The following is a 24,127-nucleotide window of genomic DNA, read 5'->3' on the forward strand; positions in this document are numbered from 1 at the left end:
ATCACAGGTGTGGCATCCGCTCCCCAAGTCGCACGGAGGCACTGGGACACACGTGGGGGCTGCCTGCGTCCAGCTCTCAGGCCACCTCATGTCCATTCTGAAGGGGTCAAAATGTTCATCATGAAGAGAGAAGCCAAAAACATTCCTTCTTTATTTGCCAAAGCTCTAATTCTTCTCTTTTCTTTTTTTTCGAGATGGAGTTTCACTCTTATTGCCCAGACTAGAGAGCAGTTGTGCGATCTCAGGTCACTGCAACCTTCACCTCCCGGGTTCAAGCGATTCTTCTGCCTCAGCCTCCCAAGTAGCTGGGATTACAGGCATGCGCCACAGAACTCTAATTCTTAATGCCACCCCTGGATTCAGATCTAGGGCTTGGGACTTTAGAACGTGTGGCTTATTTGGAAGAATCCCTCTCCATTGCTATACACGTTTGCTGGCTTCTGTAATCCAAGCTCTGAAAGGCACTTCAAAGGTCTTGTTTGCACATCTGGCCGTCTGTGGGGAAGTTCCTCCCATAAAGGTCTGGAGAAATGGCTTTGTTGCTAACAACTTGTGTTGTTAAGCTAGAGAGTGTACATTCTGCATTTTACTCCAGTACCCTAGATACGAGTTTCTTTTAGGGAGTTGCTGATTTTCTGAGGGTGTCTGTGGAAGGGCTCAAGGATAGCCTTTAGAATGATGAGTTTGAGGCTTGCTTATCTCCTGATGTTGGAATCTAACAAGGAGTGGACTTGTAGGCTTTTAGAGGAACTATGTAGATGGATAGTTATAGAAATCCTTGGCTAGGAGTACCAAGAAGAAACATATATGTATGCAATCACATACCGAAAAGGGAATATAAGATGGAGAATTTCAGCTGCACATTTTTGTAGATTAACATGTTTGTATGGCAGAAGATTGCACCATTCTAGGTAAAAGAAAATTGTTTGTCTCTAAATCTATCTGGGTTAATGGGCTACATTCTTCAGTCCTGACTTTGGACCTAAATTCTGTTGTCATTAGTCCACAGTGAAATGAGTCAAGTAAAAAAGAATGCCGGTGGAAGATTGGTAGATGATCTTCCTTAGAAGGAAGTTCCTTTTATTCTGAGATGGTACCCTTTCTACTTTTTTTGTGATTAAAACATCCTTACTTTTATGAACTGATGGTGGTAATTGATCATGGGGATTTCAGATGCAGATTTTTGCTGGAGAAAATTAAACATTAAATCCACACAATCCACCCCCGCCTACCCCATAGACCCCTGTTTTTCAAAGGACATTGGTCCATAAAATCCAAATATCTGGAACCAGCTGACCTACTTACTTTCTTGGAAGCCATTAGGCAATGACACTTTCCTGTCCCAGAAGAACAGGCTACAACCCTACTGGAAAAGAACAGGCTTTTCCAGTATTTTCCTCTTGCTTCTGACGGGGAGTGGTAACCTTTTCCTAGCATGTGCCTTCTCTGCGTGGTGCCTCTTCTCTCCTTGCAAGAGAACAAATTTGCCTCTTCCTCCTCTGGGCTGCCCAAGCACCTTGTCTGTACTTTGCTTAGCACTTGCCATGATAAAAGACAATTATTTGAATGAGCCTTTTTTCTCACTAAGCTGTGAGGTTTCTGACAGCTTATCTTTTTATTTTTTATTTTTTGTCATTACTAACCACAATTGCCTGGTAAATATATATTTGCTGAATGAATAAGCATCCTAAATCTCAGGTGGCAGTTAAAGGCTATTGTCTCATTTGTCTCTTCCAGTAGCAATAAACAGCTAATCTAATATATAATTTTTATTTTTATTTATTTATTTTTTTTGAGATGGAGTCTCGCTCTGTTACCCAGGCTGGAGTGCAGTTGCGCAGTCTTGGCTCACTGCAACCTCCGCCTCCTGTGTTCAAGCGATTCTTCTGCCACAGCCGAGTACCTGGGATTACAGGTGCGCGCCGCCACACCCAGCTAATTTTTGTATTTTTGGCAGAGATGGGGTTTCCCCATATTGGCCAGGCTGGTCTCGAACTCCTGACCTCAGGCGATCCATCTGCCTTGGCCTCCCAAAGTGCTGGGATTACAGGCATGAGCCCACTGCACCTGGCCTCTAATATATAATTTATGATGCCTGAATACTACGATAGAGTTCTTCTTTGGCTATCTCTTCTCCTGACATCATAATACTAGGAAACACACTGTGCCAGAAATCTGAAAACTGGGCTTTAGTTCCAAGCCTCTTACTCTTTGGAGACTCAGTGTCCAGAGGAAAGGAATTAAGAGCAGGTTCTCACCATCTTCAACATGCTAGAGAAGAGAGGCTAGGAGAGATTGGTCCTCAGAGGTGAGATGCTGACTATTCTCCAAGGAGTTTTGTTAAGTCATTTTGAACTTTGTTTGCCTTTTTTTTTTTTTTTTTTTTTTTTTGAGACGGAGTTTCACTCTTGTCACCCAGACTGGAGTGCAATGGCGCAATCTCGGCTCACTGCAACCTCCGCCTCCCAGATTCAAGTAGCTGGGATTACAGGTGTGTGCCACCACACCCAGCTAATTTTTTTGTATTATTAGTAGAGACGGGGTTTCACCATGTTGGCCAGGCTGGTCTTGAACTCCTGACCTCAAGTGATCCGCCCACCTTGGCCTCCCAAAGTGCTGGGATTACAGGTGTGAGTCACTGTGCCCAGCCTTCTTGTTTGGCTTTTGGTAACCTATTTATTCATTCATTCTTCCAAAAAGTTTTATTGCCAAATAGACAGCACCATTCACTTGTATCCCTCGAAAAGATTCACGCAGGTTTTGGAGTCAGGCATCTCTAAGTATGATGTTGGCATGAGTCTTGGCTCTGTCTTCCAGGAGCCATGTAATATGGGGCAAGTTCCCATTTTAGGTTTCAATTTTTCTCACCAGCTGAAAGTGTATAATAATCCTTCTGTCACAGTTATTGAGAAATGAGAACATGTATATAATGTATCTAGCCAGTGTTCAGTACATGGTCATTTCCCATTACCTCCCCTTAATGCAGAACCCAGCCAACTTAAACATGATAAACTCATTCATGGCCAGGTACGGTGGTGCATGCCTGTAACCCTAGCACTTTGGGAGGCTGAGGCTGGCAGATGGCTTGAGCCCAGGAGTTCGAGACCAGCCCGGGCAACATGATGAAACACTGTCTCTACAAAAAATACAAAAATTAGCTGGGTGTGGTGGCACATGCCTGTGGTCCCAGCTCCTCAGGAGGCTGAAATGGGTGAATCACTTGAGCCTGGCAAGGCTGCAATGAGCCATGATCACACCACTGCACTTCATCCTGGGTGACAGAGCAAGGCGAGACCCTGTCTCAAAACAAACTATGTTATTAGAGACTTAGAAGTCTTCACTTTCCCATCCCCAGCCCCACCTTCATGTGTACGTTGTAAAAGAGGCTGCAGCAAGAGGGCAATACCAATATCTATTCCAGGGGAAGAATTTGGTAATGATGGGCTTTCAGGAATAAAGGTTTGAGGGAAAAGCTGAGATTTCATCACTTATAAGTGAGCCGCTGTAGAAGCCAGTCAAGTGTATTGCGTGGTAAGCGAGCTTTGACTTTACTAAATCAGAAGGGTATGGGGAACATGTGTGGGTGTTGGAGTGATTAGAGATTCCGCGTGTTTGTGTCCTGCTGCTTTGATTCCTTTATTAAAGAGAATGAAAATAAACCCAGCAGCTGCTGGTTAACTCTTTCTGGGTATAGGCCTACAATCAGCAGAAGTGCTCCAAGTCATCAAGCATTCCTGACATCAAGCATTCCTGACATCCTGGGTGGAATTATCTAATCTAAGACTTTTGCAACGGAGGAATTTGAGTCCCCACCTAGCCTTTTCTCCTAGAGATCTGGAAGAGATTATCACAGGGTCTCAAAAACTAGAGCTCTAACCTGTTTTTGGTTTATGTGTTTGTTCATTTGTTAGTTCATTCATTTGCCTAGATCAAAAGAGCATTCTCGAGGCCAGGGGCTGTGGGTCACGCCTGTAATCCCAGCACTTTGGGAGGCTGAGGCAGGCAGATCACTTGAGGCCAGGAGTTCGAGACCACCTGGCCAACATGGTGAAAGCCCGTCTCCACTAAAATTACAAAAATTAGCCAGGCATGGTGGTGGGCACCTATAATCCTAGCTACTTGGGAGGCTGAGGCAAGAGAATTGCTTGAACCCAGGAGGCAGAGGCTGCAGTGAGCCGAGGTCATACCACTGCACTCCAGCCTGGGCGACAGAGTGAGACTCTGTCTCAAAACAAACAAAAAAAAGCATTCTGAATCATGGATTTAAGATAATCATAATAAACAACATGGTCTAGCTTCCAGGTTCTCACAACAGAAGAAAGATAAGGCCAACAGAAATACAGTTAGAAGACAGAGGTAAATGCAGTTTAGGAAAGGCATTTAGGAGGAGGAGAAAGAGCAAGTCCCAGAGTATGCTGGTGGTTGGAGAGATGGTGGGGCCAACCATTGTTGTGCACGCTTATTACAAGCCAGGCATTGTGCTGCCCTCTGCACACATTATCTCTGTATCACCACAACCACTCTGCAAGGCAGGTCCAGTCTCATCCCATTTCTTGAAAAGAAGCCTCAGGGACATTAAGGACCAGACATGATCTCCCCCACCTGAAAAGTGGCAGAGCCAGAAGTCAAACGTTCATCCATCCATCTGGTCATGGTATCCTCAATCTCTGCTTCCAGAAGCGTGTGATCTTGCTAAATCATAGCTAATGCCGATATAGCGAAAAATGGACAAATAAAGGTACTAAAGTAGAAGGGGTATAGGGGGTGGAAGCTGCCCCATAAGGGCCTGCTGGGAAGAATCAGGGAGGGGGACGGGGCATGTAGAATTGGTAGGCAATGGGAACACAGAAAGCCCATGCTGCATACCACTTCCCTGGAGCTTTTGACTCTCATTCCATAAGGAGAGGAACCCCAGGTGGGTAGGCTTTGTCCTGAGGCAGGGTGGCAGGGGTGGAGATGGTGGAGCAGCCATGGGAACATCAAGGCATATACCCTGGATTTTCAGGGATAATCATAATTTTCAAATCATCCCTTTCATTGACAGGCCATAAAGGAAACATTGGTCTTGACTCTCGTTTCAGAAAATAAGGTCCCAGCAAAGTCAGTGGGTTAGGAAGTGTGGGAGCCCTGTTCTCTGAGGACTGTTGGAAACGAGATTCATGGAAGGAAGCCTGGGCTCTCCTGACTTTGTGCTTCAGTGTCCAGGCAGAATCTCCTCAGTTAGTTCTCCAGAAGAGAGCCCCCACCCTTCCTCTTTATACACTCTGGCAAGGGAGCTCCCAATCTTGCAGTCCCAGGTTCCCAAAATCTCTGTAGCAGACATTTTTGGGGGTCCCCCATCTCCTGTCCAAACCTTGGAATTCGTAATCATTTTAGTGCTTAGGGAAAGAGAGGAGAGGTAATTAGACCCTATTCAAAATGCATCTCTTTCCTTCCATTTTTCTTTCGTCACTCTCCAGCCATGTGGGTCCCATCACAAGTCATCAATAACAAGATGGTGACCCCTGAGTCCAAGGGAGGCTCACAAGACTCAGGCAGAGTGAAGCTGAGCACAGGGCAGGATGTGATAAGCAGGCCTGAATGGAGCCGAGGAAGGCCGGGCACTGGCAGCCTTTAAGTGCCTTGCAAGGACATGTGCCAGGAGTGCGTGTATGCCTCTAAGTCTCCTGAGCATGCCCCCGGGCACTTCAGCCTGGCCTTGGCCTCATTACTACCTCATTCTGTGTAATGGGCACAGGTGCATGTGGAAAAAGAATCCAGGTTTTCTGATAGAACCAATTTCCTTTACTGGAGTTTGCAAATAACCTGCTGTCCTTGGGCCTTTGTTTTTCCATCTCTAAAATGGGAATACTAATCCTGCCTTCGATGTCCCATTGACCACATATACCCCTCACAAAGATACTGTGAGGACGAGTGAGTAATAGCAAAAATCTTAAGGCTTAAAGAACCCCAGGGTTCATTTCTTCTATCCCTCTACCTCCAGCCAAGTTCTCTACACAATAATACCCACACCAAACAAAGGAATGTGCCGAGCATAAAGACCATCTAGAAAGGACAGCCCGCAGCTTCCCCTTGGTTTGAAGCCAAGTTGGAAGTTGTCATGCCAGCTGCATTTTTTTTTTTTTTTTACTGCATTGCTGTTCATCATTAAGTAATTCAGGGCACTGGGGGGGGGGGGAAAACTTCTCTGAAAATGAGGGAGTGATTTGCAGCATCTGTTATTTCCTTTTTAATTGAATCTGTTCTTGTCAGATACCAGGAGCAAGTGCCAAAGTCAGCAGTAGAATTCAGCTGTGTACATTTTGAACGAGCTGGAAGATAAGTTTATGAGCACTATACGGATGCAGATTGTACAGAAACCAGATGGCCAGATTGTCCTCAAAGTCCTCTGGAGGGCGGTAGCTGACATGAAGCTCCAGCATGAGGAGGTGGGAGGTCTGCTGACTTTCCTAAGGAGCTGCTTGGGTAGATACACACCCAGGGTGGACTTGGATGCTTCTTTGGTGGGGGACGCACATCACACAAGAGGGGCTTTCTCAGCAGCCCAAATGGACCCAGGGGCTCTCATGCTTCCTTCCATCCTGGCCCTGAGTAATAGGCATAAGCCAGGGTCCCGTTGGTGCTCGCTCTTTTTCCCTCACATTCTGCATCCTTGTTGAGCACCAGGAGGGTCACCAAGGGAAGCTAGGGAATTTCTACCCCAGAAAGTACCCAACAGCCCTGACTAGCTGGGAGGCAGGAGGAGAACTCTATGGGTTTCACAGGTACCTTCCTACCCGTGGTGTTGCACAAACAAAAGCAAACGCCTTGAAGTATATAGAACTCCACTACCAAGTGCACCTTCTTAACAGCAGTTACATTTGCAGAAGTGGGGATTTTGCTCCTGGATGAATGAGCAATAGTGACACAGCGATGTACATCTCTGAGCTGAGCCCCAGCAAGCTGACTGGACGTTCATCTTTCTTTTCTTCTCTGGGTGTTTTTTTTTTTGTTTTTTTTTTTTTTTGAGATGGATCTTGCTCTGTCGCCCAGGCTTCAGTGTAGTGGCATGATCTCGGCTCACTGCAACCTCAGCCTCCTGGGTTCAAGCGATTCTCCTGTCTCAGCCTCCCGAGTAGCTGGGATTATAGGCATGTGCCACCAAGCCCGGCTAATTTTTGTATTTTTAGTAGAGACGGGGTTGCACCATGTTGGCCAGGATGGTCTCGAACTCCTGACCTCAGGTGATCCGTCCACCTCAGCCTCCCAAAGTGCTGGGATTACAGGTATGAGCTACCGTGCCCGGACCGCACCCGGCCTCATCTTTCTTCTCTGAAAGGCCTACTTTCTGAGCCTTGGTGACCACAACTTGGAGATTGACATGCCAATCTCTCTGCCTGTGTTTGTTTTTCTTATGCCCCGAGACTAGACAAAGTAGCTTGGTATTAGTGTCCCTCATTTTCTTTCTTTCTTTCTGTTTTTTTTTTTTTTTTTTTTTTGAGATGGAGTCTCACTCTGTCGCCCAGGCTGGAGTGCAGTGGCGCGATCTCGGCTCGCTGCAAGCTCCGCCTCTCAGGTTCATGCCATTCTCCTGCCTCAGCCTCCCGAGTAGCTGGGACTACAGGCACCCGCCACCATGCCTGGCTAAATTTTGTATTTTTAGTAGAGATGGGGTTTTACTGTGTTAGCCAGGATGGTCTCGGTCTCCTGACCTTGTGATCTGCCCGCTTTGGCCTCCCAAAGTGCTGGGATTACAGGTGTGAGCCACCACACCCGGCCCAGTGTTCCTCATTTTCACACAGAGGAGTTGAGGCTCACATGGGATGAAGCTCTCTTTAGGGCACACAGGAGGTGCACTGTAGATCCCAAGAATAGCCACACGACGAAGAGAGGCTTTGGTTTTGGAAGTAAAAAGCCATGTGGTCAGCTGACTCCAGCATCAGATGAATGCACATGAAATCATGGATCTCACCCACCTGAGGAAGGTGGAAAGTTACATCAGCTGTGATAATAGATCTGTAGATGCAGAAGCCCTTGGAAGGAATATCCTGTGGAAATAGAAGATATAGCATAGCTTTAGCCTCTTAGGAGTGTATGTGATTTGTCCAAAAAGATAAGCTTTATGTCAGCAATTATAAAGAAACTATAGGCATGTTGCATTTTTCTGAGAGCCATGGCCAAATTCTTGGTAAGAGTTTTTTTGAAAATCATAGTATTTTATTTTGGGGGCCCTAAAGTTTATTTATTTCAACCACTCCCAAATCTGGCCACATGTCAGTCATCTCCAGCCTGGGCGACAAAGCTGAGACTCCGTCTCAAAAATATATATATATAAATGTTCAGGGTCATCCCTGAAAATTCTGATCCAGTAGGTCTTGGGGAACATGGGAATCTGTATTTTTACTGAACTCCACCAGTAATTCAGATATGCAGCTGGCTTTGTGACCTCATCCAGTCCAGCCTTCCATCAGATGTTTATATCCAGGTTAGAAACCACCTCTGGATAACTTAAGCAGGAAACGAGTTTAGGTAGCTCACAGAACTGATCAGGGGCATGGATAATCAGACTCTGGAAACAGGCAGGAGTCAAGGACACTGCTGCAGACACTTGCCATGACCCCTCCACTCTTGGTCACCTTAGGTTCCAAAGTCTTTTAATAGGAGCAGTTGATTGCGTTCGTCTAAGTCATATGCTGGACATCATCTGTCAGGAAGCTGAAAGAGAGAACATCTGCCTCATCAGCTTCTTTAGCGGGGCTCCCCCTTTGCTCATATTGGGATTCCCCTAAATAAGAAGAGTGCTTAGATACTGGACAGCCAAAACAACAATTGCTGTCTACAGTGTTGCCACAGTCATCAAGACTGTGCTTGAACTCCGCCATTCTTGGGGAGTTCACCACCTTACAAGGCCATCCAATTCTCTCTAAATCGGCCTTCCTGAAATTGCTACCTATTGGCCCTTAGGGTCAAGCCTTTCCCAAAATCTCATATTTAGGGGACACTGAAGAAGAACACCTTCTGAACTTCCTCTTCTGCCTTTACTTTGAAACGTGAAGCAAGTGAGAGGCAGACCTCTTTTTCCAGGTATTTGGTCCAGAGGCAGCAGGGTAAAATGGAGAGAGTGAAGGATTGAACTCAGTCCTGGCTCTGACTCCTGGTTCTGCTGCTTCACGGTCGTGTGACTTTGGACAGATTGCTTCACAACTTGTGACCCTCAGTTTCCTCATCAGTAAAACTGAACATACTGATGGTGAGAATTAAGCCTGAACAGTTTCCAAATGTGCTTCCTCTTTCCATCTTCGCACACAGTGAAGCAATGTGAGCTGATGATGGGAAGGTGGGGTAGGATGGTGTTGAAGAACAGAGGTGTCTGGCAAGCCTGTGTCTGAGCCCGGGACACACTCATTATCTGCATAACCTTGTACCAAGTATTTACCTTCTCCTTTGCTCATCTGTAGAGTGAGTGCAATTATAGTACCTATGTCATAGAGTTGTTCTGAAGACTAAATGAAATAAATTTTTTGTGGTTGTTCTTGTTGTTTTTTGAGACGGAGTCTCGCTCTGTCGCCTGGGCTGGAGTGCAGTGGCGCGATCTTGGCTCACTGCAAGCTCCGCCTCCCGGGTTCACGCCATTCTCCTGCCTCAGCCTCCCGAGTAGCTAGGACTACAGGCGCCCGCCACCACGCCCGGCTAATTTTTTGTATTTTTAGTAGAGACGGGGTTTCACCGTGTTAGCCAGGATGGTCTCGATCTCCTGACCTCGTGATCTGCCCGCCTCGGCCTCCCAAAGTGCTGGGATTACAGGCGTGAGCCACTGTGCCCAGCCGAGATAAATGTTAAATGCTGACACAGTGCTTAGCATTTAAATAACACTGAAGATGTCATGTCTTATTATTGATTGGCGGTTGAGGTGGGACTTCATGGTCTGGACAGACCTTGCATTGCTGCCATCAAGGGAAAGTTGCCTCTTTCAAAACAGTTGTAGCGCTGCTGTCTGTCTGTTAAGAATGAGGTGGTGCATATGCTACGGCAAAGACAATCCAGAAAGCTTCTGAATCAATAGAACCTCTGAGGTTGCTGTAGCTTCGGCATAGCTATCATCTTTTAGGGCCATTTACCTGATCTGTCACCAAAGAGACACAGCAGAAACTGCTGGAGAAACAGATCCGAAAGTCCAATAATGACGGCTCCTCTCCTCTTTCTAATCTCTCCACCCATCTGTTCCCCTACTTCCTTCAAAGCACACATAGACACACACCCCTTTTTCTCTCTCAAAACAGGGGATAATTAAACAACCCAAATCCAAACATCCAGCAGAAGTTTATGCTTGAGTCTCAGAACACAACATATGGCTTCCCAGCCATTGCCAGGTTCTGTAACCACAAAGAGAGAGGTCTCCAGCCTCCACCGTGGCCCCCTGGCTTTGCCACTATTTGCTGACAGAGGTAGCACCCCTCCCCCAAGGACTAGAGGGTCATGGTGTTCAACCCCTTGAATTGTAGTCAAAATTACATTTTCCTGTCATTTGAAAATGCTCCAGAAACAGAGGAGATTCAAATGCTTCCTTTCCTTGTCCCTGTTTCAGCTTTCTCTTTCCAGTATTGGATTAGAGGCAGCAGGGACTGTGGAGAGAGGACGAGGAGGTGGAATTTCCTGATCGTGATGCAGTGTCCCTCTGTGGGGGCAGAAAAACTATACTGTAGTAGCAGCAAGCTGGGGCTGGTGAGAACCCCGAGAGGAAGGGGGATCTCAGCTGCAGAGGAGAGCTCTGAGACAGGGTCTCACTCTGCCCAGGCTGGAGTGCAGTGGCTCAATCATGACTCACTGCATACCCAGCCTCCTGAGCTCATGTGGTCCTTCTGCCTCAACCTCCCAGCTTGCTGGAACTACAGGCATGTAGCACAATGCCCAGCTAATTTTTTTGTATTTTTAGTAGAGACAGTGTTTTGCCATGTTGCCCCGGCTGGGTTATTTTTTATTTCTATTGCCCAAGTCACATGGAGGAATTGTGTCAGATTGGAGTAGAAAGAGGTTGATTCTACCTTATCCCTCCCGCCACAAAACACACACATGTGCCGTGAGTTAGCTTTTCATCTCTGCCCCTCTAATATCCCTTGTGTGGCCTCTTGCGTGGGGAATCGCTGTCCACCAGAGGCTTGGGACATCAGGATGTCCTTTCACCTCCTGAGGCAAGGTTGCCTGTGGGAGACCTTGCTCAGAGCTTTCAGTCTGCACTGCTCTGTAAGGAGGTTTGGGTTGCAGACATGTCCTCTCTCCACCTGAGGGCAGGTAATGCAACCACAATGTCACCCAGTTCTGTAAAATTCCTGTCTAAGGAGTCCAGTTGAGTTTTCTGAATCTTGAACAGCAGACCAGGCTAAAGAGGGGGGCCCCAGAAAGCTTTGCAGGAAGGAAGAGAAAGACAAAAGCCTTGCCTTTCCTCTCGGTAGAAGCTGTCGGTCATGGCTCTTCTAGCCTCACAATTTGGAGACGTTAGATGGAATCAGGATAATTATAGCCTCATCTCCCATTCTGTCATCCTGTCTAAGTAGTCACACAGATTGATGCCTTAATTTCCCATAGCACAGCTGAGGCCAAGGTGTAACAAACTGAACAAGACTTTACTAGCAGCTCAGGATCAGGACTACGCTTAGGACCAGCCCATTCTCAGGGGGTTCCCTCAAACCTACCACTGTATGACAGAGACCCCTGTCCTCTAGCTCCCAGAAAAGTCCTCAAGTTTTGCCACACTCCCGGGAGTACTAGCGTAAGAAAGCAAGGCCCAGAGACATGGAGATTCTCTCTTCTTCTCCCACCTAAGGTCTTCCTTCCAAATCCTCATTGCCTGTCCTAAGAACTGCCACTTCCTGGACTAACCGATAGTGGAAGGGCCAGGTTCCCTCTCTGCCCCTGAGGAAGTGATGCTACCCCACAGTCCGAGGAGATAATCACATCAGAATATAGCAGACCTGCAGTAGTGTGAGAGATTTCCTGGCAGTAAGAAGGGGTAGGGAGGAGGATGTCCTTGTCACACCCAGGCTGCCTGGGTCCTGTGGCCTCCACCACGTGCATTAGGTGTGGCTGTGGCCACAGATCAGTAGAGGGAGAAGCACTGCACACAGCACGGATACTTGTAAATGTCAATTGCCCTCAGTGGCTATAATTAGTTTCTCTGGTACCCTGTGTTCAGCAAAGTGGGGAAACAGCCCCTTAGAAAGTGTATATTTTCCACCGCTGTACCTCGTGATATCACCACAGGTGCTTTCTGGCTGACCCCAAGTTTCTCGTTGTTCTCCAGGAACTGCTGTGACTGTTGGTGGCAGTTCTACAACTCTGAGAAGTCACAGGGGGCCTGGTCAACCACCAGCAAATGACTTCCTGTTCCCTTCCCCTACTGTCCCCCACCCCCCATGACACTAGGCCAGTCCTTGCCTGGTGAGAATAAATTCAACTGTACGTGGATTTCTCACCCAAGTTTCTTTCTTTCTTTTCTTTTTGAGACAAGTCTCACTCTGTCACCAGTCTCACTCTGTCACTCAGACTGGAGTGCAGTGGCACCATCTTGGCTCACCGTAACCTTCGCCTCCTGGGTTCAAGCAATTTTCCTGCCTTGGTCTCCCAAGTAGCTGGGATTACAGGCACCCGCTACCAAGTCTGGCTAATTTTTGTATTTTTAGTAGTAGAGACGGGGTTTCACCACGTTGGCCAGGCAGGCTTCGAACTCCTAACTTCAAGTGATCCTCCCTCCTCAGCCTCCCAAAGTGCTGGGATTACAGGTGTGAGCCACCATGCCCGGCCTCACCCAAGTTTTAAACACATCCAAGAAAGTGGATGCATACCTACCTAGTCTAATGTTTAAAATACATTTCAGATGAAGCATTTCTTGTTCGAAAACTACTTAACATAGAGCCCTGGCACCTCAGACTCCTTGCAAGTCACTAAGTCAGTGCATGGCATTGGGTACTAGTGTTATATTATTGGGCAGACTTGTGAAAGGATGTGGAGTCTCACAGATTCCAGGTTTTAATCTGCCATCTCCAGCCGTGTGACCTTGCGCAAGTTATTTAACCTTTGAGCACTGGCTTCTTGATCCATCAAATGGGATATTTAGGGGGAAAAATGGGACAGTTAGGATTGTGTGAGGATTAAGTATGATGACATATGTAAAAGCAAATTAACATTGCACCCAGCAGGCCCTCAATTATAGTACTTTTTATATTAATAGTATGGAATAAAGGAAAGTCTTTTTGATTGGAGCCCAAAAAAAGGGATATTAGAGGATCAGAAATGAAAAGCTAACTCATAGCACATGTGTGTGTTTTGTGGCGGGAGGGATAAGGTAGAATCATCCTCTTCTTACTCCAATCTGACACAATTCCTCCACGTGACTTGGGCAACAGAAATAAAGAATAACCCAGCCTGGGCAACAGAAATAAAGAATAACCCAGCCTGGGCAACATGGTGAAACACCGTCTCACCTAAAAATACAAAAAATTAGCTGAGCATTTTGCTACATGCCTGTAGTCCCAGCAACCTGGGAGGCTGAGGCAGGAGGACCACATGAGCTCAGGAGGCTGGGGCTGCAGTGAGCCATGATTGATCCACTGCACTCGAGCCTGGGCAACAGAGTGAGACCGTCTCTCAAAAATAAATAAATAACACTTATTGAGTATTCCCATTTGCTAGCTGCTGTTCTAACAATGTAAGCATGATTACGTTAGATTGGTGATGGGTATTGTTACACTGCCAATTTACAGATGGATTAACTAACACGCTGAGGTTAAAATAACTTGTCTAAGACCACACGGCTAATAATCGGGAGTGCCCGGAAGTCAATTCCCTTCTCTAAGCTTCAATTTCCTCATCAGATGATTGGTTTAGATACCCATGTCCACCAGTGCTCAAAATTTTACATCTGTGCTAAATTTAACCAGGAAATTTGGGAGTTATGTTAGTGATGTTTGTAATGGAAAAGAAATGGTTTAGGAAACTTAACGTGGCTTGAAACTCTTTAAAAGTCTTTCTTAGAATTTTTCTTGTCCCTTTCTTTTATTACTCTCTCCTTGTCTTTTCCCTTTCATCCTCCTTAAAATAAGTCTCTGAGAGGGAACCTGTGGTTCACAAAATGAGTTCATCAGAACCAGGCATCTGTGTATCCTATCACATAGGTCAAGGAGCCTCCCAGCAAAGGTAGTAATAATCAGCCTTAGTAGCTGGAAAGATCATTTCATCTGTTTCTCTTCTTGCAAAACCTGAAGTGTTAAATCAGATTCTTGAACAGTAACACTTCTCAAACAAGTTGTCTCTACTGGCTGTTTCCACTTCCTATCCTCCTCTTTTCTCTTAAGCTTATTTCAATCAGGCTTTTCTCACGCTGCCCCCCAAAGCTGCTGTCATCAAGGTCACTAATGGCCACAGTAGTGCCATATATTGTGAGCAATTCCATCCTCCATCAGCAGCATTGGATGCAGGCGATCAGTCCTCTCTCGATGCTTCCTTAAAGACCCTTGGCTTCTAGGAGTTTCTTCTCTCTTGGTCCTCCTACTGCAGTGCCTGCTTCTGCTCCAACTCCTTGGCTGGCTTCCTCATCTTCTCACCTATGAATATTGGAGAGCCCTCAGCTGAAAACCACGGACTCCTTCTCTCCTTTGTCTAAACTCACCCCTATAGTAGTCTCCAAACTCCTGGCTTTATGTACTATCCATATGCTGACAACTCCTGCACTTACATCCCCCACCCAGTCCTCTCTCCCATTTTCCAGACTCCGTACTCAAAATCTCCTGTGGATGTCAAATAGGCATCTCAAACATCGGTCCTCCCACAGTCTTGTCATCTCCAAGCAGGGTAACTCTTTCTTCCAGATGTTCACTGTAACCCCTTGGAGTCACCCTTAGCGCCTCACTTTTTCCCTCATCCAGTCCATCAGTGAATCTGTCAGCTTCGCTGCTTCCACAGATCCAAATCCCTGGCATTCTCTCTTGCTTGTATTATTGCAATTGCCTGCAACCTGGTCTCCCTGTTTTGGCTTTTGCTTTCCTATAGTCTCTTCTCATCAGAATAGCTGGAGATCCTTTCAAAGTGTAAGGCAGATGGAATCACTCCACTGCTCAAAATGCCCCAGCGTTCTCTGTATCACAAAGTTAAATCTAAAGGCTTCCTGTCTCTAGGGTGTTCCCTTGCTACCTCTCTGAATCTATTTCCTAGCATGCTCCTCCTTGCCCATTCAGCTGAAGCCACATGGTCTATTCTTTGTTCCTTGAATACACTACACACGCCACTGCCTGGGGCCTTTGTGCATGCTCTTCCAGGAAGGCTCTTCACACAGCTATCCACAGAGCTCTCCCTCCCTGACTCATTCATTACCTTTATCTAATCTTTCCATGCAAAATAGGAATTGCTTCCCACCCTTCCCTGCCTTATTTTTTCCAAAACGCTTACTATAACTGTCATCTCCCCTAGAATATAAACTGCATGAGGTCAAAAATCTTTGTATTTTTTTTTTCTCTGCTATATCCCCAAGTCTAGAAAAATGTCTGACACACAGTAGATGTTAAAAGAATGAATAACTCGGCCAGGCGCGGTGGCTCACACCTGTACTCCCAGCACTTTGGGAGGCCGAGGCGGGCAGATCACAAGGTCAGGAGATGGAGACCATCCTGACTCACACAGTGAAACCCCATCTCTACTAAAAATACAAAAAATTAGCCAGGCGTGGTGGCGTGTGCCTGTAGTCCCAGCTACTCTGGAGGCTGAGTCAGGAGAATTGCTCGAACCCGGGTGGTGGAGGTTTGCAGTAAGCCGAGATCGCGCCACTGCACTCCAGTCTGGGCAACAGAGCAAGACTGTGTCTCAAAAAAAAAAAAAAAAAGAATGAATGACTCCAGGTCAGTTTCTACAACAGATTCTGACTGACCAGCCAAGCTCTTTATGGAATTCTGTTCACTTAGAGTAAGCAAATCTTCCACAACACTACGGGGGGTGGGAGTGGGAATGTGGTAGCTGGGAGGACCACTAAATCTTTTTTGCTATAAATTTCTTTCCCAAATGATGATATTTACCATACCAGGATTTCAGCTCTAGCTCAAAGCTTGCTTAAGGTTATTTGTCAGAGTGAGCTTGCCTGAGAGTTCAGTAATTCTCAAGATGGTTTCCCTGAAAGAATCCTTGTTCAAACACCATCCCTTTAAAAGTCCTTAATCCAGACTGCCTGTTCTGCAGACATTCTCAGATGCATTATTTAAAGTTATTTCCAGTGGTGCGTGGGTGGGAGGTGGGAGCTACATTTGTTACTTAGTGGTTTCCAAAAGCCTTCCAGGATCTTTCCTTTTTACCCTAGTGAGGTTGCTCACTTTTAACCCTTCTTTTCCAAGTCTCCTAACATAACTTCTTAGGCTTAGTAGCTCATCGGCAAATCCATTAATGCATTTCACTGCTATTTAGAAACATGCTACTCTGTTCTTTGGGGATGCCTCTTAGCAGAGAGAGGCTTCTTTTTCTTAAAGAGTCAAAGAATGACATTCATAGAAGACACTGTTTATTGGATGAACCAGTTATACGGACTTTTTAATTCTTGGGAGAATGTTCATATCTGTGGTATAATACATTAGTCATCATACTTTTGAAGAATAAAGACATCACATGGTATTTGCCCTCTCCCAGGGCCCTGCAACCTTTTGCATCTGTTATTTTGTTTGAAGCTCATAAAGCTTCCTGCAGTAGACAAGTTGTATCACATTTTACAGATGAAGACAGAGGCACAGGCCTCTGGGTAGAGACCAGCTGAAGACTGCCCTTGGTGGATGGCCCAGTGGGACCTAGAGCTCCGCCCTCATGCACTCTTGCTTCCTCGCCTTGCAAGACTTTCACTTAAACATTCTGCCTCTCCTAATTACTGATAGGTGTCCTGGTTCTCTCCTGCACTCCAGGAACCCAAGTACAGTCTCAAACACTTGAAGATTGTCTTTTGCTGCAGGGGTCCATTTCTAATTTGCAACATCTTTTTTCTGGTTCTCCTGCTTCTGCCAGATACTGAGAGAGATGGGAAATGTCTGTGTGTCTCTGGATATTTTGAGACTGTTCTTTGTCTAGGAGAATGCTCAGTGGCAGAAGGAACCATCTAGATATCCAAGGAGAAAACTGCCCTTCCATAGTTCTTTGCTCTCTAAGCTCCAGCTTGATAGAGAATTGGGCTTCTTTTCTGAATATCCATAGTGAAGTCACATTCCTTAGAAATTCTTCACATAAAAGTCTGACAGCTCTAGGGGGTTACCCTTTAAGCATAATATTCAGACCTGGTATTTCTTTTTTTTTTTTTTTTTTTTTTTTGAGGCGGAGTCTCGCTCTGTCCCCCAGGCTGGAGTGCAGTGGCATGATCTCGGCTCACTGCAAGCTCTGCCTCCCATGTTCATGCCATTCTCCTGCCTCAGACTCCCGAGTAACTGGGACTACAGGCACTCGCCACCATGCCCGGCTAATTTTCTGTATTTTTAGTAGAGGTGGGGTTTCACCGTGTTAGCCAGGATGGTCTCGATCTCCTGACCTCGTGATCCACCCGTCTTGGCCTCCCAAAGTGCTGCGATTATAGGCGTGAGCCACTGCGCCCGGCCCAGACCCGGTATTTCTTTCACCATGGGGCTATAATACTGCCAGCCTTTGCACAGATCTTTAGAGTTGTGGTTATGCTTCAGAAAGTTTCTGAAAATACAGATTCCTGGGCTCCTCCTGGCGATTTTAATTCAGTAGGCTTAAGAGGATCAGAAATCTGTAATTAAAAAAAAAATCCTTTGGCATTTCTGACAATTAACCAGGCTTGGAAACCATTGTTTAGATTACAAAGACCTTTTGTATATAATATTTCATTTGTTCATCACAACACGGGAGGAAGCCATTAACCTTCTTTGCAAATGTGACTCAAACATGGTAAATAACCTAAGTCCTTAAGTTAGTGAATAGTAGAACCAAGTCTCCAGCCTAAAGCCTTTGTCTCCAAACCTGATTTCATTTCCACTGTGATCTCCCTTGGAGACGCATTCTCCCATCTATCCATTGTCCCGAGGGTGTTGGTTTCTCATACTCTGCTTTGCTCACCAGCAAAAGGCCAAATTCATCTGTTCTTCCCTGCCAGCAGCTCTAAGCAGATTTGGAGAAGGTGGTGGAAAGGCCGGCCCCAGGCAAGTGTCTCGAAGTATCCATCCTTGTCAGTTGTCTGGGCCCATCAGACAACAGTGGCAGGCAGGCCCAAGGGACGTTTCAGCCCAGTTCCAAGAAAGAGTCCCGAAGAGCACAGGGTAGAAACCACGGGCCGGTGGCTTAGAGAGTTAGTGGTAAACCTTTCCTGTTTCCATGTGCATTGTGTTTTGGAGCTAGATCATCATGAAGAAACCTCAAAAATCTCAAGTTTCATTATAGTAGGAAGGAGGCAGGGTGGCCCTGGGGGTGGCTATGGGAAACTTTGAGTGGATTTTCTGGTGCTTCTGGGTGAGGCTATGTCAGCGTGTAAAAGTAACTTGAGAGCAGGGCTCTTTTGTCCTAGCTGGTTCTGTGTCATTGGGAGCTCCCAGAGTTGAAATGCTTATGTGGACTTTGGTGGGTGGTCCCCTCATCCCAGATTCCCAGTGTGGCAGCTATTCTTGGGATTTTAGAAATTGGAACCTGGAGGACCTTTGCCTTAGGAATGGGAGTTTGATTTCTGGTTATTTCATTCATTCATCTATTGATAGATATTATTACATAGAGTTAAGAGCCTAAGCTCTGGAGGCAGACTTCCTGGATTCCATATCTGGCTTTGCCACTTACTAGCTTTGTAATTGTCACTGTGCCTTGGTGTACTCATTGTAAGATCATGATGACACTGGTACCTACTTCTTCAGGTTTTGGCAAGGAGCAGATGAATTATTATGTGTGGAGTGCTTAGAATTGGGGCAGGCACGTAGAAGTCGCGGCATAAGTGCTAGCTTCACTGTTGTTTGACAAACATCATGTTCTGGGTCACCACTCTGGCATAGACGGCATAGAGGCAACCACCAGGGGCCCACCTTGCAGGAGTTCACAGTTTACTGGGAGACAGGCATGAAAACAGACCACTGCCATGTAAAGTTGCTGTTGACATGGGAAATGCTGTAATAGAGGAACAATCAGAAGACTGTGGGGACACAGAGGAGCCGCTAGCTGTGTGCCATGGATGGGCTGGGCCAGGCCTGAGCTGGCTTCTTAGAGGAGGTAGTAGCATTTGATCTTAAAATGTCATTAGCAATTCACCAGATGGGGGAAAGGGGAACGGCATTCCAGAGAAAGGCAACAGCACACACAGGGCCACAGAGGCATGACAACTCCAGCATGTGCAGGAAATGACAGAAAGTGGGGAATGTGCTGCATGAAAAGAACTGGGAGGTGAAGTGGAGAGTCCAGTGAGCGCCATCCTAAGATCCTGAGAATCATAAGCCCCATGCCAAGGGATGAGGACTTTGCCTGGAGGAAAGGCACTTGGGACTCACTGGGAGTGTTCGAAGAACAGGCTCAAATTTGTATGTTATTTTATTTATTTATTTATATTTATTTTTGAGACAGAGTCTTGCTCTTTCCCCCAGGCTGAAGTGCAGTAGCGCGATCTCAGCTCACTGCAATCTCCCACCACCCCCTAACCCCCACACCCCAGTTCAATCGATTCTCCTGCCTCAGCCTCCCGAGTAGCTGGGATTACAGGCACCTGTCACCATGCCCAGCTAATTTTTGTAATTTTAGTAGAGACAGGGTTTCACCATGTTGGCCAGGCTGGTCTCGAATTCCTGACCTCAGGTGATCCATCCACCTCGGCCTCCCAAAGTGCTGGGATTACAGGCATGAGCCACCACACCCGGCCTCAAATTAGGATTTTAATAAAATCACTCTGGTTGCTGTGATGAGCATAGCACCATAAACAACAACAACAACAACAACAAAAAAAAAAAAAGAAGAAGAAAAAAAAAGAAACTCAATGACTTGAGTACCTCACCCTTGTTAAATGTGAGTGTAAGGTGTCTACCATTTCAGAGAGGGCCCAACCTCAACCGTGGTCAGGAGGCAAGGGTTTGGAAAATGTGGTGCTGATTCTGCCCACGATGTTCAGGGTACCCCGGAGAAGAGCCCTTCCAGTGTCTGGTCTCCCCATCGTTCTGTAGGTGCAGTAGCGATATCATGCTCCCTCTCCATAGCTCATCTTTAGACAGTGTTGGAGAAGCATGCTGTACTGGATTCCCTGCAAACATAGCCTACTCAGGAGGAAAAGTGGGGCTCCATTGCTTGTTTCATTTTTTTTTCTATTTTTATTTTTATTTTTATTTTTTTGAGACAGAGTCTCACCCTGTCGCCCAGGCTGGAGTGCAGTGGCTCAATCTTGGCTCACCGCAACCTCCGCCTCCCGGGTTCAAGCAATTCTCCTGCCTCAGCCTCCTGAGTAGCTGGGATTATAGGCTTGCGACACCACACCCGGCCAATTTTTTGTATCTTTAGTAGAGACAGGGTTTTACCATGTTGGCCAGGCTGGTCTCGAATTCCTGACCTCATGATCCGCCCACCTCAGCCTCCCAAAGTGCTGAGATTACAGGTGTGAGCCACTGCGCCCGGCCCCTTGTTTCATTTTTCTATAGAATATATTTGCACGTAATTTTATTATTTAATAGGAAACATGCTCATGGTTCAAAGAACAAAATGATAGGAAGGTTTGCACACAAGTTTGCCCTTCCCTCTGTGCTCATCCGCCCTGTTGTCCCCACACCTGCCACAAGAAACCACTCTTATTTGTTTCTTGGGTATCCTTCCAGCATTTCTTTTTTTTCTTTTCATGTCACATGGGTAATGTACCAACATCGTAACAAGGTTCGAGGGTGGCACATCTCAAACACGCACGTGAACACCCAGTCATTACACTTATGAACTATAAAAAGATCACCTTCCAGCATTTCTTTCTTTTCTTTTTTCTTTTTGAGACTGAGTTATTGCTTTATCGCCCAGGCTAGAATGCAGTGGCGCGATCTTGGCTCACTGCAGCCTCCGCCTCCCGGATTCAAGCAATTTTCCTGCCTCAGCCTCCCGAGTAGCTGGGATTACAGGTGTCTGCTACCACGCCCGGCTAATTTTTGTATTTTTAGTAGAGATGGGGTTTCACATGTTGGCCAGGCTGGTCTCAAACTCCTGATCTCAAGTGATCTGCTCACCTCGTTCTCCCAAAGTTGCTGGGATTACTGGCGTGAGCCACTGCGCCCGGCACCAACATTTCTTTATGCAACTATGAGCAAATGGGATCATAGATTCTTCCTCTTTTCCCTTTCACTTGTAGGATGTATCAACAAGGTCTTTGAAAAATCAAAGTCATATTTGTTAAGGGATTTCTAGCTAGTCCAGTTATTCCTTCCAGAGTGAAATAAAGGAAAGCAGAAGCTTTGCTGTGACTTTGTCTCCCTGTTATGTAAATGAGGGACAATATTGTCCGCCCTGACTCCCATGTGGGAAAGTAATAAGTAATTTCACATTTATCAACCGTTTTGAGCTTTCTGGCAGAAGGGATGCTCAGAGTAGTGCTGTTTTGATGGTTTCTCAACAAAATACTTCCCTCTTGTCCATGGGTCCCAGGACTTATTTTTAAAAGGATTCCGATTGCTAATTGTTAACAAGTTGCTGGGGTTTTTTCCTCCCCTCCAGCTCTTCCTCTCAAAACTTCTGAGCCTTAATTGGCAGCCCCAGTCTCTGGCGGGGCCATGTGTGTCTGATTTTAAGCCACGTCCTGCCGGGGACTCCTGCTGCACACATGTGCCTGCAAGTGCTCCCCCAGTTTCTGTTGCAGAGTTCTTTCATTTTTTTTCCACCACATGTGCTGAGCCACACAGAAGCTTTAAGACTCCAAATCACAGCGCAGCAGTGAGCCAGTGTTGGCTGTAATTAGCTAGAATTGCAAACTCCTGGTCATAAAGACATCATGTCTTTGCTTACTGTGGTGAATTTCCTGCGTTCTCTAAGGGTCGCTGGAGGGGCTCAGAGGAAGGAAGTTGTCTGTGAATTGAGGGAGGGGCGAGACTAGATGATCCCCAAGATGCCTTCACTTCTAAAATTACACTTTAATGACATCTTCTCCAGGGCCTGCCTGTCCCCACGTAGGGAGTGAAGCACCAGGCCCAGCAAGCCCCATGGAGGCCTCCAAGATGGGCACCAGGAGACAAGGACAGTGAGGCTATCATCTCGACACCACGGAACCTGGTTACTGTTTTGAAAGGGATTTGGTTTTGTTTTGCTGGGACGCTTCCTGGAAGTCTTTTCTTGAGGCAGTGTGTTTATCTGGTTTCTTAGGTAGAGCATAAGGCTGTTTTCTCTCAGACGTGGACTTGGCAATGAGGAACTCAGTTCTGGGCTGTGATTCAAAGCCTTGCCAGCTTCGTGAATTCAAGAAATCCTTGTTTCCACCCAAAGACCCAAAGAGACTTTGAACAGTCATTTCACCCTCCCCGCACAGCTGGGCCGGACGGCAGCAGTGGCCCAGTCCCTATCCTGAAGGCCCCTTACCTAGGGGAAATCCACCTCACTGGGGACCTTCTTCTGCCCTGTAGTTTTAGCCCATCTTATCATTATTATTATTTTTTTTTTACTTTTTTTATTTTTTATTATTTTTTTTTTTTAGAGATGAGGTCTCCTGTGTTGCCCAGGCTGGTCTCAAACTACGGGGCTCAAGCAGTCTTCCTGCCTCAGCTTCCCAAGGTGCTGGTATTACAGGCGTGAGCTACCACACCCGGCCTTAGCTCATCTTGAGGTGAAACTATGCAGTTGTTCTGGGTGGATCTACATGCCTGTCCTCCATGAGGATGCAGAGTGGTTGAGTTTACGTGGGGAATATGTAGCCGTCCACGTCGTTTCTGTGGGCTTCCCTAGGCTGACCCTGGAAAGGGTTCCGGATGCTACTTAGGAGATACTCCTTTTTGCAAGTTGGCACAGACATCTTTCTGCCTTTTCTTTGTCCTAGGACCACTCTTTATGGTGTTGCTGTTGAAGCACGTGGGGGGATTGGGAATTAAGCATAGCTGACAGGGTAAAATTTGAGGAGCAGGAAGCTCATAGATGGGGGCCACCAGCCCAATTTCTTTATCTTAGGTCTGAGCTGTTAAGACCCATGGCTACTTCTCCTATAATTATCAAACTTTTCTTCTCCATTGAACATCTCCCTATTTAAATATTAGCCTCTCCAGGGAGATCTTTGTGATTCTCCAGCCTAACATGGTGTTTGGCTCACTGTAGATGCTCAAGAATTGGTTGTTGGATTGGGTACCCCATTCAGCAACATTTATTGAGTGCCTAGAATGCGCTTTGTGCCGTGCTAGAGTCTGGTGATGACAAAATCTGATACAGTCCCTCCCCTTAAACAGTTTATCATCTAGGAAGAGAGACATCTGTGTACTTCCAACATCTAGCACAGGGGCAGAAACAGTCATTTGGTGGCTTTTGAGTTTAGAGTCATAAAATGTCAGAGCTAGAGGGTCTTAGGGATTGTTAAGTCCCTCCCTCTCACTTTGGAAGTAAAGAAACTGATTGGTCAGAGACTTGCTCAAGGCCACCCGGTCAGACAGGGACAGAGAGAGTGCTCAGCCTGCCGTCCCTGCTTTTGGCTCTTTCTATCACCCCATGCAGCTTGTCTTTGGCCTTTAACTAGAAAGATCAAATCATGAAAAGTAGAGGCAGTACCAGAGAGAGCAGGAACTCACTTTCATTGCAGGTCTACTGTGGCTCAGTGACCTAAATCCTGGGAGGACTGGGAGGCTCTGGGCAGTGGCTCTCTTACTAGGACTGCGGAGTGAGTACTCCAACGCCACAGGGGCCAGCTCCCTGTAGTTCCCACTGAGACTTATTTCTCCAGAGGCCAGAAAGCCCAGAAGATGAAGCCTTGTCACTTTTGGTCTTGTGGCCCAGTTCAGCTGAGATGCCACGTGGTTCTTGTTGAGGGGAAGGCGTGTGAGAGGCCCTGGCGCCTGAGCCACACATTGGGGCTTTCCATCCTGCTGAAGTCAGGACCTTCATTGGCCCTGATTCAAACAAACTGATTGGAAAAAGACATTTTTGAGACCATCAGGGGAAAATGAATGTGGATTTGATATTCAGTGATATTAAAGAATGATTATAAATGTTAGATATG

At 46.4% G+C, this 24,127-nt stretch overlaps 1 protein-coding gene and 1 non-coding gene across 2 annotated transcripts in view; one reads left to right on the forward strand and one right to left on the reverse strand.

The window, feature by feature from the left end:
* UBASH3B (ubiquitin associated and SH3 domain containing B) overlaps positions 1-24,127 on the forward strand; it is a 156,361-nt gene that overhangs the window by 50,238 nt on the left and 81,996 nt on the right. The gene's annotated exons all lie outside the window — the stretch shown is intronic.
* On the reverse strand, positions 20,799-20,902 carry LOC129009174 (small nucleolar RNA U13). Its single transcript, XR_008492706.1, has one exon. It is a non-coding gene; the product is annotated as a small nucleolar RNA U13 (small nucleolar RNA).

The sequence above is a fragment of the Pongo pygmaeus genome, chromosome 9, assembly GCF_028885625.2.
Source record: "Pongo pygmaeus isolate AG05252 chromosome 9, NHGRI_mPonPyg2-v2.0_pri, whole genome shotgun sequence".
NCBI classification, from domain to species: Eukaryota; Metazoa; Chordata; class Mammalia; order Primates; family Hominidae; genus Pongo; species Pongo pygmaeus.